Below are 20,393 nucleotides of genomic sequence, written 5' to 3'. Positions count from 1 at the left end.
TCTAAGCTGGATGGGCCCTGAGGGTTTCTTTTGAATGGCTTCTTCCACTGACCCGGTTTAGAGCCTCTGAATCCGGCATTGACTGCCGTATCTTCAGTATTGTCACCATTAATGCGGCGCTTATGCTTGTTGCGACGTGACCTGCCGTTGTTATCCTTGGTATCCGAATTGCCGGGGCTCTTGGTTATGTTATTGCTACGAGCCAGCCAGCTGTCTTCTCCCGCATAGAAGCGGGTCATGAGCGTCGTGAGGGCTGCCATAGATTTCGTCTTTTCCTGTCCTAGGTGCCGGGCAAGCCATTCGTCTCGGATGTTGTTCCTGAAGGCTGCAAGGGCCTCGGCGTCCGGACAATCGACTATTTGGTTTTTCTTGGTTAGGAACCGTGTCCAGAATTGTCTGGCCAATTCCTCTGGCTGCTGGATTATGTGGCTTAGGTCATCGGCGTCTGGTGGTCGCACATACGTGCCCTGGAAGTTGTCAAGGAATGCGGATTCCAGGTCCTCCCAACAACTAATTGACTCTGCTGGCAGGCTGTTAACCCAATGTTGAGCTGGTCCTTTAAGCTTGAGCGGGAGGTATTTGATGGCGTGTAGATCATCACCACGGGCCATGTGGATATGAAGGAGATAATCCTCGATCCATACCACAGGATCTGTTGTGCCATCGTATGATTCGATGTTTACGGGTTTGAAGCCCTCGGGGATTTGTTGATCCATTACTTCGTCTGTGAAGCATAGTGGGTGTGCAGCGCCCCTGTACTGGGCTATATCACGACGCAGCTTGGACGAGCTTGGTCTGTTGTATTCGGCCGGGCCATACTTATTATGTCCAGCGTGACGGCTAGCGTTACGTGAAGCGGGGCGCCCATGCGATCCGTAGATCGAGTTTGTCTTGCCTTATTCTCCAAGATGTCTCACGGGTCTGTTGCATCTCCCCGTACTCTGGTATGTTTTGAGCGGTGTCGGGGTGCGGCTTGGGTTGAGGGCCTGAAGGCCTCTCTATCGCGGCCACGGGGTGGCCGATCGGGCGCATCGTACGCTGGTGATGTAGGTTTAGTTGCTTCCTCCTCAAGTTGGGGTAGCAGCCTGCGCTTTGGGTAGCTCTTGGATGGGCGTTCTAGTTTATACTCTTCGGCCGCCAGGACTTCTGTCCATCTGTCGGCTAGCAAGTCTTGGTTAGCTCTAAGCTGTTGCTGTTTTTTCTTGAGGCTGCTTGCCATGGCTACGAGCCTGCGTTTGAAACGCTCTTGTTCGACGGGATCCTCTGGCACGATGAATTCGTCGTCGTCGAGGCTTGCCTCGTCTTCGGAGGGAGGCATGTAATTTTCGTCCTCATCCTCTTTGTCGACTGCTCTCTCATGAGGGCTGGCTCCTTCGTCCTCCTGCACTAAATCCTGCTGGAGGGGGTTGTCTTCGGCACTGTCCCACGTGTTGTTATCTCCAGTGCCGGAATCGCCGTTTTTGCTTTGGCGGGACTTAGAGCGGCGCCGCTGACGTTGGTGCTTGGGTTGCTTCTTGGAGGGGTCATCCTCCGTTTTCTCCTCGCCATCCCCCACTTTAGGGGTGTCCACCATGTATATGTCATATGACGAGGTGGCTTTCCAGTTCCCTATAGGTGCTGGTTCTTGATCGTCTCCTTCATCGGCGTCCATGCCGTCGATGTCTTTCGAGTCAAAGTTGAGCATGTCGGTTAAATTGTCGACAGTGGCTATGAAGTGGGTGGTGGGTGGGCTTCGAATTTCTTCGTCGTCCGCATCCCAACCGTGTTGGCCATAGTTTGGCCAGGGCTCTCCTGACAAAGAGAGAGACTTTAATGAATTCAGGATATTGCCGAAAGGCGAGTGCCGAAAGACGTCCACGGCGGTGAACTCCATGACCGGAGCCCAATCGGGCTTAATCGGAAGAGGTGCGGGATTTACGGAGTCCGTATCGGAGTCTGGCACCTTGGAGTCACGGGCCTTGCGAGGGACTAGGCTGGTATCCGGCTCTATCGCCGTAGAGGTTGCAGATTCCGGGGTGGCGTCCAACCGTCCGTCCCCGACTGACGTAGTGGGCTCCGAGCTAATGGTCGGAGCGGACACCTGAGCGACGCTCTGGGCGTTGTCCGATGACAGAGCTAAATCATGCCCATCGTGACAGTGCGGCGCGCCCGGTCGTGGCTCGAATCCATCGAAGATCAAGTCCCCGCGGATGTCGGCGGTGTAGTTCAAGCTTCCAAACCTGACCTGATGGCCAGGGGCGTAGCTTTCGATCTGCTCCAGATGATCGAACGAGTCGGCCCGCAGTGCGAAGCCGCCGAATACGAAGATTGGTCCGGGGAGAAAAGTCTCATCCCGGACAGCATCGTGATTGACGAGCGAAGAAGCCATCGGGCCTAAAGGCGACGACACAGAGGAACTCTTAATGAAAGCACCAATGTCGGTGTCAAAACCGGCGGATCTCGGGTAGGGGGTCCCGAACTGTGCGTCTAGGCGGATGGTAACAGGAGACAAGGGACATGATGTTTTTACCCAGGTTTGGGCCCTCTCGATGGAGGTAAAACCCTACTCCTGCTTGATTAATATTGATGATATGGGTAGTACAAGAGTAGATCTACCACGAGATCGGAGTGGCTAAACCCTAGAAGCTAGCCTATGGTAAGATTGTTGTTCGTCCTACGGACTAAAACTCTCCGGTTTATATAGACACCGGAGAGGGCTAGGGTTACACAGAGTCGGTTACAATGGGAGGAGATCTTCATATCGCATCGCCAAGCTTGCCTTCCACGCCAAGGAAAGTCCCATCCGGACACGGGACGGAGTCTTCAATCTTGTATCTTCATAGTCCAGGAGTCCGGCCAAAGGTCTTAGTCCGGCCATCCAGATACCCCCTAATCCAGGACTCCCTCAATGAGACTCACTACATGAAGAACGAGGTGCTACTTTGAAGCACAAAATATGAGACTCACTACATGAAGAACATGGTGCTACTTTGAAGCACAAGTGTGGAAAAAGAGATAGTAGCATTGCCCTTTTTTGGGCCTTCCTCTTTTTTTATTTTGGCCTTTCTCTTTTTTTTGGGCAATGCTCTAATAATGATGATCATTACACTTCTATTGATTACAACATGAGGATTACAACTCGAAACTAGAACAAGGCATGACTCCATATGAATGCCTCCGGTGGTGTACCGGGATGGTGCAATGAATCAAGAGTGACATGTATGAAAAATAATGCATGCTGGCTTTGCCACAAATACGATGTCAACTATATGATCATGCAATGGCAATATGACAAAAGTAATGTATGTCATAATAATGATGAACGGAACGGTGGAAAGTTGCATGGCAATATATCTCGGAATGGCTATGGAAATGCCATAATAGGTAGGTATGGTGGCTGTTTTGAGGAAGATATAGGGAGGTTTATGTGTGATAGAGCGTATCGTATCACGGAGTTTGGATGCACCGGCGAAGTTTGCGCCAACTCTCAATGTGAGAAAGGGCAATGCACGGTACCGAAGAGGCTAGCAATGGCGGAAAGGTAAAAGTGTGTATAATCCATGGACTCAACATTAGTCAAAAGAACTCATATACTTATTGCAAAAATTTAGAAGTCATCAAAAATCAAGTACTACGCGCATGCTCCTAGGGGGATAGATTGGTAGGAAAATACCACCGCTCGTCCCCGACCGCCACTCATAAGGATGCACAAGTCAGGTACACTTCATGCTTCAAATTTGTTACACAACTTTAACCATACGTGCATGCTACAGGATTTACCAACTTCAACACAAGCATTTCTCAAATTCACAACTACTCAACTAGCATGACTTTGATATTATTACCTCCATATCTCAAAACAATTATCAAGCATCAAACTTATCTTAGTATTCAACACACTCAAAAGAAAGTTTCACATATCTTGAACACCAAGTATATTAACATTAAGCAAATTACCATGCTATTAACGACTCTCAAAATAATCTAAGTGAAGCATGAGAGATCAAGTTTCTTTAAAACAAATCCACCACCGTGCTATAAAAGATCTAAGTGAAGCACTAGAGCAAAAATTATCACGCTCAAAAAGATATAAGTGAAGCACTATGAGCAAACTATCAAGCTCAAAAGATATAGTGAAGCACATAGAGTATTCTATCAAATTCCAAGTCATATAAGGCTCTCTCAAAAGGTGTGTACAGAAACGATGATTGTGGTAAACTAACAAGCAAAGACTTAAATAATAAAAGACGCTCCAAGCAAAACACATATCATGTTGGTGAATAAAAATATAGCTCCAAGTAAATTACCAATGGAAGTGGACGAAAGAGGGGATGCCTTCCGGAGAATCCCCAAGCTTTGACTTTTTGGTGTCACTGGATTATCTTTGGGGTGCCATGGGCATCCCCAAGCTTAGGCTCTTGCCACTCCTTGTTCCATAATCCATCAAAAGAATTCACCCAAAACTTGAAAACTTCGCAACACAAAACTCAATAGAAATCTCGTGAGCTCCGTTAGAGAAAGAAAACAAAAGACTACTTTAAGGTACTGTAATGAAATCATTCTTTATTCATATTGGTGTTAAACCTACTGTATTCCAACTTTTCTATGGATTTTAAACTATTTTACTAACCATAGATTCATCAAAATAAGCAAACAACACACGCAAAACAGAATCTGTCAAAAACAGAATAGTCTGTAGTAATCTGTAACTAACGCAAACTTTGAAACCCAAAAAATTCTACCAAAATTAGACGACCTGTAAAATTTGTTTATTGATCAGAAGCAATTGGAATAAGTAATTTATCACGTTATGCTTATTTTTAACAATTCGGGCACTGAGCACAAAGATTCTGGAAATTACAGCAAGATCAAATAACTATCATCCAAGAAGATCCAATAGGTCCAACTTGGCACAAACACTAATTGAAAGATAAAACCACATCTAAACAGAGGCTAGATGGATTATTTATTCCTAAACAGAACCAAAAACAAAAAACACAAAATAAAATTGGGTTGCCTCCCAACAAGCGCTATCGTTTAATGCCCCTAGCTACGCATAAAAGCAAGGATAGATCTAGGTATTGCCATCTTTGGTAGGCAATTCTTTAATGAGGCACCTTCCTCCTTTAGAATTTTATTTCTTTCTAGTAATTATCAAAATTTTGGGCACAAGATCGAAAAATTCATTCGTGGCAAATGGTTCCTTAATGATAGAAAAAAGATCGGGATGAATACTTATAGATTTAAGATCCGCATTTTCCTTACTAGATGATTCACCCTTATTTTTAGGAACATACATAAGCTTGGAAATTTTAGTGGGAGGACTAGGAGTATTTTTTACGGAAGAAAAAGCGGTTCCCAAGTTGGTAATGATACCCTCGAGTTTATCGATTCGAGTAGCGTCTAGATTTATTTTCTCATTAACCATGGGTTCCTTTTCCTTAATATTTTTCAAAGTCATTCCTACCTTAGATCCATATTGAGTAATTTGATTATGGATCTTTTTATCTAGATTTTCAATGGATTCAATGGTAGCAACTTTGTTTTCAATAATTTCAAGCCTTTGCATAACATGCTCCAAAGTTAACATAGTGCTATTAACCAAAAGAGGAGGTGAGCCAAATAAATCTATTAAAGCATTATAAGAATCAAAAGTATGGCTACCCAAGAAATTTCCTCCGGTAATGGTATCAAGGATATATCTATACCAAGGATTAGCACCTACATAAAAATTACGAAGAAGAACTGAAGTAGATTTCTTCCTCGTAGATCTATTTTGAGCATTGCAAATTCTATACCAAGCATCTTTTAGATTTTCTCCCTGCCGTTGCTTGAAGTGAAGAACTTCAAACTCGGGAGACATAGGAGCGGATAAGGAATTCAACATAGCGACAAGCAAGCAAACTAACACACGAGCAAACAAAAGGCAAAGGGAAAAAGAGGAGGAGATTGGGAAAGAGAGGGCGAATAAAACGGAGAAGGTGAAGTGGGGGAGAGGAAAACGAGAGGCAAATGGCAAATAATGTAATGCGAGAGATAGGGATTGTGATGGGTACTTGGTATGTTGACTTTTGCGTAAGCCTTCCCGGCAACGGCGCCAGAAATTCTTCTTGCTACGTCTCGAGCTTGCGTTGGATTTCCCCGAAGAGGAGAGGATGATGCAGCACAGTAGCGTAAGTATTTCCCTCAGTTTTTGAGAACCAAGGTATCAATCCAGTAGGAGACCACGCGCAAGTCCCTCGTACCTGCACAAAACGATAGCTACTCGCAACCAACGCTTAGGGGTTGTCAATTCCTTCACGGTCACTTACGAGGGTGAGATCTGATAGAGATAATATTTTTAGTATTTTTGGTATAAAGATGCAAAGTAAAAAGTAAAAGCAAAAGCAAGTAAATAAAGTGATGGAGATTGATATGATGAGAATAGACCCGGGGGCCATAGGTTTCACTAGTGGCTTCTCTCAAGATCATAAGTATTCTACGGTGGGTGAACAAATTACTGTTGAGCAATTGACAGAATTGAGCATAGTTATGAGGTTATCGAGGCAATGATCATGTATATAGGCATCATGTCCGTGACAAGTAGACCGAAATGATTCTGCATCTACTACTATTACTCCACTCATCGACCGCTATCCAGCATGCATCTAGAGTATTAAGTTAAAAACAGAGTAATGCCTTAAGCAAGATGACATGATGTAGAGGAATAAATTCATGCAATATGATAAATACCCCATCTTGTTATCCTCGATGGCAACAATACAATACGTGCCTTGCAACCCTTTCTGTCACTGGGTAAGGTCACCGCACGATTGAACCCAAAGCTAAGAACTTCTCCCATTGCAAGAACTACCAATCTAGTTGGCCAAACCAAACGGATAATTAGAAGAGACTTGCAAAGATAACTCAATCATACATAAAAGAATTCAGAGAAGAATCAAATATTTTCCATAGATAAGCTGGATCATAAACCCACAATTCATCAATCTCAATAAACACACCGCAAAAAGAAGATTACATCGAATAGATCTCCACGAGAGAGGGGGAGAACATTGTATTGAGATCCAAAAATAGAGAAGAAGCCATCTAGCTACTAACTATGGACCCGAAGGTCTGAAGTAAACTACTCACACTTCATCGGAGGGGCTATGGTGATGATGTAGAAGCCCTCCGTGGTAGATGTCCGGCGAAGCTTCGGAACAGGCCCCAAGATGGGATCTCGCAGATACAGAAAGTTGCGGCGGTGGAATTAGGTTTTTGGCTCCATCCTCGATCTGTTGGGGGTACGTAGGTATATATAGGAGGAAGGATTACGTCGGTGGAGCGTCAGGGGGCCCACGAGGCAGGGGGCACGCCCAGGGGGGAGGGCGCGCCCCCCACCCTCGTGACCACCTCTGGCACTTCTTGGAGTAGGGTCCAAGTCTCCTGGATCACGTTCGGTGAGAAGATCGCGTTTCCGAAGGTTTCATTCCGTTTGGACTCCATTTGATATTCCATTTCTTCAAAACACTGAAATAGGCAAAAAACAGCAATTCTGGGCTGGGCCTCCGGTTAATAGGTTAGTCCCAAAAATAATATAAAAGTGGAAAATAAAGCCCATTATAGTCCAAAACAATAGATAAAGTAGCATGGAGCAATCAAAAATTATAGATACGTTGGAGACGTATCAGAAGGGCGCAGAAGAACTATTGAACAGTCGGCGAGCATGGATGAACTCGACAAGCCCTAATGGAGATCTAGGTTTACAGGAAAGTGAACTTACCAGGGCCACTCGACGGTGGAGGAGCGTTGCAGGGTTTCTGGTACAAACAGGTTGATGCAGCGGCCTTGGTCGGTGCAGATTCGAAGGTCGACGGCGGTGGCGGCGCTAGGGTTCTTCGGGTCGCAAGGAGGAATACAAGAAGAAAGGGGAGGAAATGGAAGGGACCGTCGGGTTTTATTTATAACAGGGCAGAAGATAAGAGACAGGTGCGAGAATCGAGGAGCCCAAAGTGGCACGGGCCGCAGCTGTCACCTCGATTTCCGGATAGCCATTAATTGAAGGGAATCTTTTTAATCGTTTTTTACAGAGATGACATCATGATGACCCGTTGCTATGTCCAGAGGATGACGTCACGACGGTTTAACAAAGTTTATAAAAGAAGACATCGTGGCGGTTTACGAGAAATGAAGGAAGATGTTCGTAGGATTTTTCTAAGTATTGAAGATTGACATGAACAGGTTCAAATCAATCTGGGGCCTAATGTTGGGGATATAACTACTGAGTCTAAACCGCCCGGGAGGGGCCAGTTCACACTCAGTTATATTAAAGCCCACGAAGACTCAGAAGATGGCGCCTTACTATGAAGCTTAGAGGCCTAGAGCCCAAAGGCGCATTAGGGCCCATAGTGATAAATCGCCATAGTCATGTATCTTGTATTGTAAGATAAGGAAAGGAGAGACCGAGCCGGACACTTGTATGAGTCAGCCTCGGGACTTTGTAAACCGGTCGGGCGTCAACCCGTGTATATAAGGGGATGACCTGGCGGCGGTTCAAGGACAAGAAACAACAACTCGATAGCCAGGCATAGCTTGTTTAGCTCCCTGGTTAGCGAAACCCCAATAATCCCATCACAACTAGACGTAGGCCATTACCTTCAGCGAAGGGGCCGAACTAGTATGAAAACCCTCGTGTCCTTTGTCCAGTTTAACCCCTTTAAGCTAACCCGTCGCGATGGCTCCATGACTAAGTCTTTCTATGAGGACATCTGACGTGATATTTCCACGACAGTTAGGGTTTGGAGAGGTACCTGGAGGGAGGAGGCCGGAGAGTCATGTTGCTCATCAACACACGTGTATTATGTGATCGTGGAACTGCTGGCGCCGCGACTATGAGCGACCTTTCCCCATTGCAGAGTCGTCGTCGGCACTACTGGCCTCCTCCGGACTGCTACGCCGCAAACGTTGCATCAGGTTATGATACCGAGGAAAGAGGGAGATGGCGGTCGTGTGTGGGTGGGGGTCTAGGGATATAAAGCAGCCCTCCCAACTGTTATTGTGTTTTTGTGCTTCACAAATCAATTCATAATGTCAACATTATGACCATGCTGGAAAATCAACTTACTAGGAAATTTATTTAAATAAACAACGGAATGTACAAATGTACTTAAAATAACAAAGTCTTGATCAAATTCACTAAAAAATACCATGCACCAAATCACTGTGTACATTATAGAAGGTCAAGGCCGATTCAAGTAAGGTTGTTACCGACTAGTATGACAATTATCACCACTTGCAAACACTACAAGCGAGTGATAGTGTTACTTGTAGGAGCCCAAATGTGGGACCTTTTCAGGTAACTCAATGTATATGTGTGCAGTAATTTGCACAAGAACATAGCAGCACTCTATATGCAATATGATTTCAAAGTGAAACATATGATTATTTGTTATTGGACCAACGTGGTTTCAACTCCACATGAGAAATATCATGCAGGAACTGAAACATACATCCAAGCATACAAAACCAAAAAGTCAAGCAAGAATTTGGTAGGGCATCTAAGGCCACTATAGCATTCACTCACGTTGGTATGCAGTGTTGGTAGCGCGATAAGTGTCAATGCCCCGGCTCTTCCTGTCGACCATGCACCTCTGCTCACGGTGGCGCCAGCAAGAATACCTTGTGAGGTCATTAGAAATATGTGGGGTCAACCCTCTCAAGTTACAAGGACTAATGAGTAAATTATAGAAAAACAAAGGGGTGCTATAAAAATGTTGTGGGTCACCGGACCTCACAGCTTACACGTAGGTTTGCCACTGGCCTCTGCGATCGCGTGTCCCCCCCTTCCCCGCCATGCCTCCTCAAGTACTCCCAAGAAGATAACAATAACAGACTGTGCCAGTATTATAAACTTAATATTAATATTATTCAACAAACGTTCAAACTTGCACGTGAATCATGTAAAATGCAAAACTACTAATGCCAGCTCAATATAATGACTCTGTTGTATCATACATAGCAAACCATGATCATGTTTGGTCACTTCAGATGGTACAATGAAGCAACAACATTTTACAAAATGAAAAGGCAATCTCTTCAATTCTTAGCAGCATTTTAGTATTTTGCAGTTGTTGAAATCTGGGTTGCTATTTGATAACCCACAAGTATAGGGGATCAATTGTAGCCTCTTTCGATAAGTAAGTGTGTCGAACCCAACGAGGAGCTAAAGGTAGAACAAATATTCCCTCAAGTTCTATCGACCATCGATACAACTCTACGCACGCTTGACGTTCGCTTTACCTAGAACAAGTATGAAACTAGAAGTACTTTGTAGGTGTTGTTTGATAGAATTGCAAGATAATGAAAGGCACGTAAATATAAAATAGGGGCTGTTTCGATAAAGAAGCAATAAAGTAAATATAGCGAGTGTGGAAAAGTGGTGGTAGGAGTTGTGAAATTGTCCCTAACCAATTGACTACTTTACTAGACGATAGCAAGTTTTATGTGGGAGAGGCATAAGCTAACATACTTCCTCTTCTTGGATCATATGCACTTATATTGGAACTCTAGCAAGCATCCGCAACTACTAAATATCATTAAGGTAAAACCCAACCATAGCATTAAAGCATCAAGTCCCCTTTATCTCGTACGCCACAACCCCCGTACTCGGGTTTATGCTTATGTCACTCAAGCAACCCACTATAAGAGAATCATGAACATATTGCAACACCCTACAACGGGAATCCCTCACGCTTGCGCAACACAGAGGGCACAATAGGACAGCAACATAACCACAAGCAAATTAAACCAATCATAGCAATTCATCAATCACCGATAGGACAACAAAAATCTACTCAGACATCATAGGATAGCCATATATACATCATTGGGAAATAATATATAGCGTTGAGCACCATGTTTAAGTAGAGATTATAGTGGGTAAAAGAGGGGTTACACCGCTGCATAGAGGAGGGAAGAGTTGGTGATGAAGGCGGTGAAGTTGTTGGTGTAGAGCGCGGTGATGATGATGGCCCCGGCGGCGTTCCAGCGCCATTGGAAGCAAGGGGGAGAGAGCCCCCCTTCTTATTCTTCTTCTTCCTTGACCTTCTCCCTAGATGGGAGAAGGGTTTCCCCTCTAGTCCATGGTCTCCATGGCGTGGGAGGGGCGAGAGCTCCTCCGAGATTGGATCTGTCTCTCTAACTCTCTCTGTTTCTGCATTCTTTTATTCTGCCCTTTCACCGTTTCTTATATATCAGGAGATCCGTAACTCCGATTGGATTGAAACCTTCGCCTAGATTTTTCTCTAAAAATTAGCTTTCTTCCGGCCAAAGAACAGCAGCAACCGCCTTACGGGGTGCCCACGAGGGTCAGGGGCGCGCCCCCTGCCTTGTGGCCCCCTTGGGCACCGTCTCGCGTTGATTCTTCTTCCCAAATATCACAAATATTCCAAAAATATTCTCCGTCCATTTATCCCGTTTGGACTCCGTTTGATATGGGGTTTCTACGAAACATAAAACATGCAACAAATAGGAACTGGCACTGGGCACTGGATCAATATGTTAGTCTCAAAAATAGTATAAAAAGTTGCCAAAAGTATACGAAAGTTGAATAATATTGCCATGGAACAATCAAAAATTATAGATATGACGGAGACGTATCAGCATCCCCAAGCTTAATTCCTGCTCTTCCTCGAGTAGGTTAATGATAAAAAAGATAATTTTTGATGTGGAATGCTACCTAGCATAATCTTGATCATATGTCTAATCATGGCATGAATATTAAGACACGAGTGATTCAAAGCAATAGTCTATCATTTGACATGAGAACAATAATACTTCGAGCGTACTAATAAAGCAATCATGTCTTTTCAAAACAACATGGCCAAAGAAAGTTATCCCTACAAAATCATATAGTCTGGCTATGCTCCATCTTCATCACACAAAATATTCAAATCATGCACAACCGTGATGACAAGCCAAGCAATTGTTTCATACTTTTGATGTTCTGAAACCTTTTCAACGTTCACGCAATACATGAGCGTGAGCCATGGACATAGCACTATAGGTGGAATAGAATATGATGGTGGAGGTTATGTGGAGAAGACAAAAAGGAGAAAGTCTCACATCGACGCGACTAATCAACGGGCTATGGAGATGCCCATCAATTGATGTCAATGCGAGGAGTAGGGATTGCCATGCAATAGATGCACTTAGAGCTATAAGTGTATGAAAGCTCAAACTGGAAACTAAGAGGGTGTGCATCCAACTTTCTTGCTCATGAAGACCTCGGACATTTGAGGAAGCCCATCATCGGAATATACAAGCCAAGTTCTATAATGAAAATTCCCACTAGTATATGAAAGTGATAACTCAAGAGACTCTCTATATGAAGAACATGGTGCAACTTTGACGCACAAGTGTGGTAAAAGGATAGTAGCATTGTCCCTTTTTTTCTTTCTTTTTTCTTTTTTTCCTTTTCTTTTTTTTTCTTGCGGGCTTCTTTGTCCCCCTTTTTTATTTATTTAGGCTTCTTTGGCCTCTCCTTTTTTTATGGGGCAATGCTCTACAATGATGATCATCACACTTTTATTTACTTACAACTCAATATTACAACTCGATACTAGAACAAAGATATGACTCTATATGAATGCTTCCGGTGGTGTACCGGGAAGTGCAATGATCTAGCGTAGCAATGACATCAAAAAACCGACAAGCCATGAAAACATCATGCTAGCTATCTTACGATCATGCAAAGCAATATGACAATAAATGCTCAAGTCATGTATATGATGATGATGGAAGTTGCATGGCAATATATCTCGGAATGGCTATGGAAATGCCATAATAGGTAGGTATGGTGGCTGTTTTGAGGAAGATATAATGAGGCTTATGTGTGATAGAGCGTATCATATCACGGGGTTTGGATGCGCCGGTGAAGTTTGCACGAACTCTCGAGGTGAGAAAGGGCAATGCACGGTACCGAAGAGGTTAGCAATGATGGAAAGGTAAAAGTGCGTATAATCCATGGACTCACATTAGTCATAAAGAACTCATATACTTATTGCAAAAGTTTATTAGCCCTCGAAGCAAAGTACTACTACGCATGCCCCTAGGGGGATAGATTGGTAGGAAAAGACCATCGCTCGTCCTGACTGCCACTCATAAGGAAGACCATCAAAGAAACACCCCATGCTTCAAATTTGTCACACAACGGTTACCATACGTGCATGCTATGGGCTTGCAAACCTCAACACAAGTGTCTCTACAATCCACAACCACCCACTAGCATAACTCTAATATCACCATCTTTATATCACAAATGGCGGTTTTCTATGTGAAGAGAAACATGCAATCCAAACTTCAAAAGATATAAGTGAAGTGCAATGAGCATTCTATAAATCAACCAAGGACTATCTCATACCAGCATGGCGCATAAAAGAAAAGTGAAAACTAAATGCAAAAGACGCTCCAGGACTTGCACATATCGCATGAACGAAACGAATCCGAAAACATACTGATACTTATTGAAGAAAGAGGGGATGCCTTCCAGGGCATCCCCAAGCTTAGATGCTTGAGTCTCCTTGAATATTTACTTGGGGCGCCTTGGGCATCCCCAAGCTTGAGCTCTTGCCTCTCTTCCTTTTCCTCATATCAAGACCTCCTCGATCGAACACTTCATCCACACAAAACTTCAACAGAAAACTCGGTAAGATCCGTTAGTATAATAAAGCAAATCACTACTCTAAGTATTGTTGCAAACCAATTCATATTTTGTTTTTGCATTGTGTCTACTGTAATATAGCTTTTCCATGGCTTAATCCACTGATAGAAATTGATAGTTTCATCAAAACAAGCAAACTATGCATCAAAAACAGAAGCTGTCAAAAACAGAACAGTCTGTAGCAATCTGAACATTCACCATACTTATGGTACCCCAAATATTCTACCAAAATTAGAAAAAATAAAAAATTTGTATATAAATACAGTGCAAAAAGTTTCAGAACAGTTTGATGTTCCAATAAAAAATGTAAAATCGCACACTACAGCCAAAGTTTCTGTCCTGCACCGTACAAACCAACAAGCATTGCAAACATCCTAAAGGCAAACCTTAGCACATTATTGTACAAGGGGATAATTATTTTTGATGAAAAGTTTCTGTAATTAAGATTCACAAAGTTTCCGTGAGCATGAACAAGCTCAAGGAGCTCTCCCACTTCAACAATGCTTGTCTCTCTCACTTTCACTTTCCTTTTTGAAAAGTTTTGGGTTCCACTCTTTATTTTTTTGTTTTTAAGCTTTATAAAAGCACTCAACAGAAATAAATGACTCTCTAAAACTTCCGCGTTGTCTCCCTGGCAGCGCTTTCTTTAAATCCATTAAGCTAGGCATATAGTGCTCAAGTAATGAATCCACCCGGATCCCAAGGTATATCAAAGCCAATTTTAATTAACAATGATTTGTAATTTACTACTGAGCACAAAGTAACATATATCAAGCAATGACGAAGTCTAACTCTCTTTCCATGCATCGGCATGTCATAAAAGAACAATTCATGCACACATAGTAAAGGCCAATGCATAGTATAAGCAGTTTCTTGCAATTCTATCATATTGGAAACATAGAGATGTGGAGATATAGTTCCTCTCTCATAATAATTGCAAGTAGGAGCAGCAAGTACATGCATATTACATTCATCAAAATCATCATGTGTAGTAGTAAAAGGCAACCCATCGATAAAATCCTTAATAAGCACAAACTTGTCCTATATAGTGTAGTTTGGAGAATTCAAAAAGATAATAGGACTATAATGTGTGGGTGCAATAGCAACAAGTTCATGTTTAACATAAGGAACTATAGCAAGTTCATCTCCATAAGCATAATTCATATTGGCATCTTGGCCACAAGCATAGCAAGCATCATCAAAAAGGGATATTTCAAGACATTCAACGGGATCATAGCAATCATCCTTCGGTAAGCACGAAGGGAAATTAAACAATGTATGAGTTGAAGAGTTTCTCTCATTAGAAGGTGGGCATTGATAACCCACAAGTGTAGGGGATCGCAACAACTTTCAAGGGTAGAGTATTCAACCCAAATTTATTGATTCAACACAAGGGGAGCCAAAGAATATTCTTAAGTATTAGGAGTTGAGTTGTCAATTCAACCACACCTGGATAACTTAGTATCTGCAGCAAAGTATTTAGTAGCAAAGTAGTATGCTAGCAATGGTAACAGTGGCAAAAGTAAAGATAGCAGTATTGTAGTGATTGTAACAGTAGCATCGGAAAAGTAAATAAGCGAAGCACAATATATGAAAAGCTCGTAGGCATTGGATCAGTGATAGATAATTATGTCGGATGCGATTCCTCATGTAATAGCTATAACATAGGGTGACACAGAACTAGCTCCAATTCATCAATGTAATGTAGGCATGTATTTCGAATATAGTCATACGTGCCTATGGAAAAGAACTTGCATGACATCTTTTGTCCTACCCTCCCGTGGCAGCGGGGTCCTAATGGAAAATAAGGGATATTAAGGCCTCCTTTTAATAGAGTACCGGACCAAAGCATTAACATATAGTGAATACATGAACTCCTCAAACTACGGTCATCACCGAGAAGTATCCCGATTATTGTCACTTCGGGGTTGTCGAATCATAACACATAATAGGTGACTATAGACTTGCAAGATAGGATCAAGAACTCACTTATATTCATGAAAACATAATAGGTTCAGATCTGAAATCATGGCACTCGGGCCCTAGTGACAAGCATTAAGCATAGCAAAGTCATAGCAACATCAATCTCAGAACATAGTGGATACTAGGGATCAAACCCTAACAAAACTAACTTGATTACATGGTAAATCTCATCCAACCCATCACCGTCCAGCAAGCCTACGATGGAATTACTCATGCACGGCGGCGAGCATCATGAAATTGGTGATGGAGGATGGTTGATGATGACGATGGCGACGAATCCCCCTCTCCGAAGCCCCGAACGGACTCCAGATCAACCCTCCCGATAGAGATTAGGGCTTGGAGGCGGCTCCGTATCGTAAAACGCGATGAAACTTCCTCTTTGATTTTTTTCTCCGCGAAACAGAATATATAGATTTGGAGTTGGGGTCGGCGGAGCTGTAGGGGGCCCACGAGATAGGGGGGCGCGCCGAGGGCGGAGGGCGCGCCCCCGACCCTCGTGGACAGGGTGTGGGCCCCCTGGCCTTCATCTTTTGCCAGTATTTTTTATATTTTCCAAAACTTATCTCCGTGGATTTTCAGGTCATTCCGAGAACTTTTGTTTTTGCACACAAATAACACCATGGCAGTTCTGCTGAAAACAGCGTCAATCCGGGTTAGTTTCATTCAAATCATACAAATTAGAGTCCAAAACAAGGGCAAAAGTGTTTGGAAAAGTAGATACATTGGAGATGTATCAACTCCCCCAAGCTTAAACCTTTGCTTTTCCTCAAGCAATTCAGTTGATAAATGATAAAGAAAAACTTTTACAAACTCTGTTTGCTCTTGTTGTTGTAAATATGTAAAGCCAGCATTCAAGTTCCAGCAAGTATTATGAGCTAACCATACTCACAATAACACTCAGGTCTCACAACTAATCATATCAATGGCATAATCATCTAGCGAGCCATAATAATAAAACTCGGATGACAACACTTTCTCAAAACAATCATAATATGACATAACAAGATGGTATCTCGCTAGCCCTTTCTGAGACCGCAAAACATAAATGCAGAGCACCTTTAAAGATCAAGGACTGACTAAACATTGTAATTCATGGTAAAAGAGATCTAGTCAAGTCATACCCAATATAAACTAACAGTAATGCATACAAATGACAATGTGCTCTCCAGCGGGTGCTTTTTAATAAGAGGGTGATGACTTAACATAAAAGTAAATAGATAGGCCCTTCGTAGAGGGAAGAAGGGATTTGTAGAGGTGCCAGAGCTCGATTTTGAAATAGAGAGATAAATAACATTTTGAGCGGCATACTTTCACTGTCAACGCAACAACTATGAGATGGCTATATCTTCCATACTACATGCATTATAGGCAGTTCCCAAACAGAATGGTAAAAGTTTATACTCCCCCACCACCAACAAGCATCAATCCATGGCTTGCTCGAAATCAAGAGTGCCTCCAACTAACAACAGCCCTGGGGGAGTTTTGTTTAATTATTTTGATTTGCTTTGATCTTTTTGGATCATGGGACTGGGCATCCCGGTTACCGGCCCTTTCTCGTGAGTGAGGAGCGGAGTCCACTCCTCTTGAGAATAACTCACCTAGCATGGAAGATACAGGCAGCCCTAGTTGAAACATGAGCTGCTTGAGCATACAAAACAAAATTTCATTTAAAGGTTTGGAGTTTGGCACATGCAAATTTACTTGGAACGGCAGGTAGATACAGCATATAGGAAGGTATGGTAGACTCATATGGAACAACTTTGCGGTTTATGGAGTTTGGATGCACAAGCAGTATTCCCGCTTAGTACAGGTGAAGGCTAGCAAAAGACTGGGAAGAGACCAACAGAGAGAGTGACAACAGTCATAAACATGCATTAAAATTAATTCACACCGAGTACAAGCATGAGTAGGATATAATCCACAATGAACATAAATATCGTGAAGGCAATGTTGATTTGTTTCAACTACATGCGTGAACATGTGCCAAGTCGAGTCACTCAATTTATTCAAAGGAGGATACCATCCCATCATACCACATCATAATCATTTTAATAGCATGTTTGCACGCAAGGTAGACCATTAGAACTCATAGCTAATCAAGCATGGCACAAGCAACTAAAATCTGTAAATGTCATTGCAAATATGTTTACTTCATAACAAGCTGAATCAGGAATGATGAACTCATCATATTTACAAAAACAAGAGAGGTCGAGTTCATACCAGCTTCTCTCATCTCAATCAGTCCATCATGTATTGCCATTATTGCCTTTCACTTGCACGACCGAACAATGTGTATAATAATAATAGTGCACATGCATTGGACTAAGCTGGAATCTGCAAGCATTCAACTCAAGAGAGGAGACAAAGTAATGTGGGCTCTAAGTTAAATAATCAATCATGCATATGAGAGCCGCTAAACATTTTCAATATGGTCTTCCACTCTTGACCCCCAAAGGAAGGAAAAGAAAATAAAACTATTTACACGGGAAAGCTCCCAACAAGTAAAAGAAGAACGAGAAATCTTTTTGGGTTTCCATTTTTAATTACTACTACAAGCATGGAAATTAGACTAACTAATTTTGTTTTATTTTTATTAAAGTTTACCAAGCACACAAGAAGAAGGCTAGAAAAATAAAGAAAATTAAACTAACATGGATAATATAATGAAAGAGTATGAGCACCGACAGCTATAATAGTGTGTGAACATGAATCTAAAATCGGTGAGAGATACATACTCCCCCAAGCTTAGGCTTTTGTCCTAAGGTGGTCTAATGCAAAGGACCGCGGCTACTCTCCCCTGTGTACTGAGGGGTGAAATCAAGATACCACTGGCTGGCCATCTCCTCCGGATCCCACAGGTAAGATGATGCACGATAAGGGTCCAGTGAAGGTTCCGGCTCAGGCTCAGGCTCTGGAGTGGATGCTTGGCCTCAATGAGCGTACATCGCTTCCGGCATGACAAGATAATTATCTGCAGTAAAATCAAATAACAGAGGTGCAGGTAGAATAATAGTCTCATTGTGTTTCTTATTAAATCTCAAGTTATACAGTAGCATCTTATCATCATTATGAACAATAAACTCATGTGCTACCATGCTCCTTTAATCTAAAATGTAAGGAGGCAAAATCGTCTCCTCTTTCTCATGGTGCCTAATAGGTATCTCAAAATGTTTAGCAAGACGTGCAGCATAGGTACCTCCAAAGATGGGGCCTTTTGTATGATTCAGGCTTAGCTGTTTAGCAATAACCGCACACATACTAAAACTATTATCACCAAACAAGGCATGGAGAAGGATAATAATATCAGGAACATTGAAGTTTCCACTATTTCCACGACCAATTAAGCATCGACTAGCAAATATGGCAAAGTAGCGTAGAACAGGAAAGTCTATGCTAGAGATTCTCGCATTGGAACCCTTCTTTCGATCCCCTACGGTAATGGTGTTAACAAAACCATCCACATCTTTATGATGTGGTTCATCTAACTTGCCCTCAAAGGGTATTCTACACACCGCACAAAAATTACGTAAAAACATTTCCCTGAATTCATCATATAAATGAAATGATACTGAAGCTGGTGACTTCTTAGGATAATAATAAAAGTTTTGCACGTAAGTATTGGTGAGTAAGAGATACTGATCGATTCGGTCGTGGCGGAAGTCGGTGAGGCCAGCATTTTCAATCAAAGAACAAAAGTCTTCATATATTCCAGCTTCTCTCAAGAAATCATCATAGGGACATTCACACGGCCGTACTTCCTCTATGCGAGGAAGATTATACTTGGCTTTTTCCTTCTCTTTAGCTTGTTTATCTTGAGATCCTTGGCTTGAAGAGCCCCTCAAAAATATCTTTAACATTTTCTGAAAATTTCTGAAACTTTAGTAACTTCAAAATAAAAGTAAATAAAATTAAACAAGATTGGTAGCAACTACTCCTACAAGTGCCTAGAGCCTATATCATGCATTAGAATTGCTTGGGACCTCATAAATTTAACATGCAAGCTCAAGAACAGGGTCACCTATGTAGCAAAAAATTGCAATGAATAAAGCACTAGAACAAAAACTAATTGGACCAATGGAGGAGTCACATACCAAGCAACAATCTCCCAAAGCAGTTTTGTGAATGGGGCTTTGAACAAGGAGATTGAAAATCGCAGCAAAATGAGCTAGAACTCATGCTTGAGCTGGATGGGGATTTTTTTGGGAAGAATATGGAGTGTGTGGGTGCAGGAATAAGTGGAGGGGGGCTACCGTGGGCCCACGAGATAGGGGGCGCTCCCAGGGGGTGTCGGCGCGCCCTCCACCCTCGTGGCCAGGTGCTTGCCCCTCCTGCAGTGTTGTCAGTGCCTAAAATCCTCAAATATTCCATAAAAAATCATACTAAATTTGCAGGGCATTTGGAGCACTTTTATTTTCGGGATATTTTTTATTGCACAGATAATTCAAAAAACAGACAGATAATACTATTTTTGCTTTATTTATTTTAAATAAAAGAAAGTAAAAAGAGGGTACAGAAGGTTGTGCCGTCTAGTTTCATCCATCTCATGATCATCAAAAGGAATCCACTAACAAGGTTGATCAAGTCTTGTTAACAAACTCATTCCGAATCACATAAAACCGGAGATATTTCAAAGTGTCACTAGGTTACCTCAACAGGGATATGGAAATCCCCAATAATAAGAATATCATACTTTTTCTTTGCAGTAGGAAGAGGAAATTCAAAACCTCCAAAT

The sequence above is a fragment of the Triticum dicoccoides genome, chromosome 3B, assembly GCF_002162155.2.
Source record: "Triticum dicoccoides isolate Atlit2015 ecotype Zavitan chromosome 3B, WEW_v2.0, whole genome shotgun sequence".
Lineage (NCBI taxonomy): Eukaryota > Viridiplantae > Streptophyta > Magnoliopsida > Poales > Poaceae > Triticum > Triticum dicoccoides.
Note: the sequence above shows the minus strand (reverse complement) of the source record.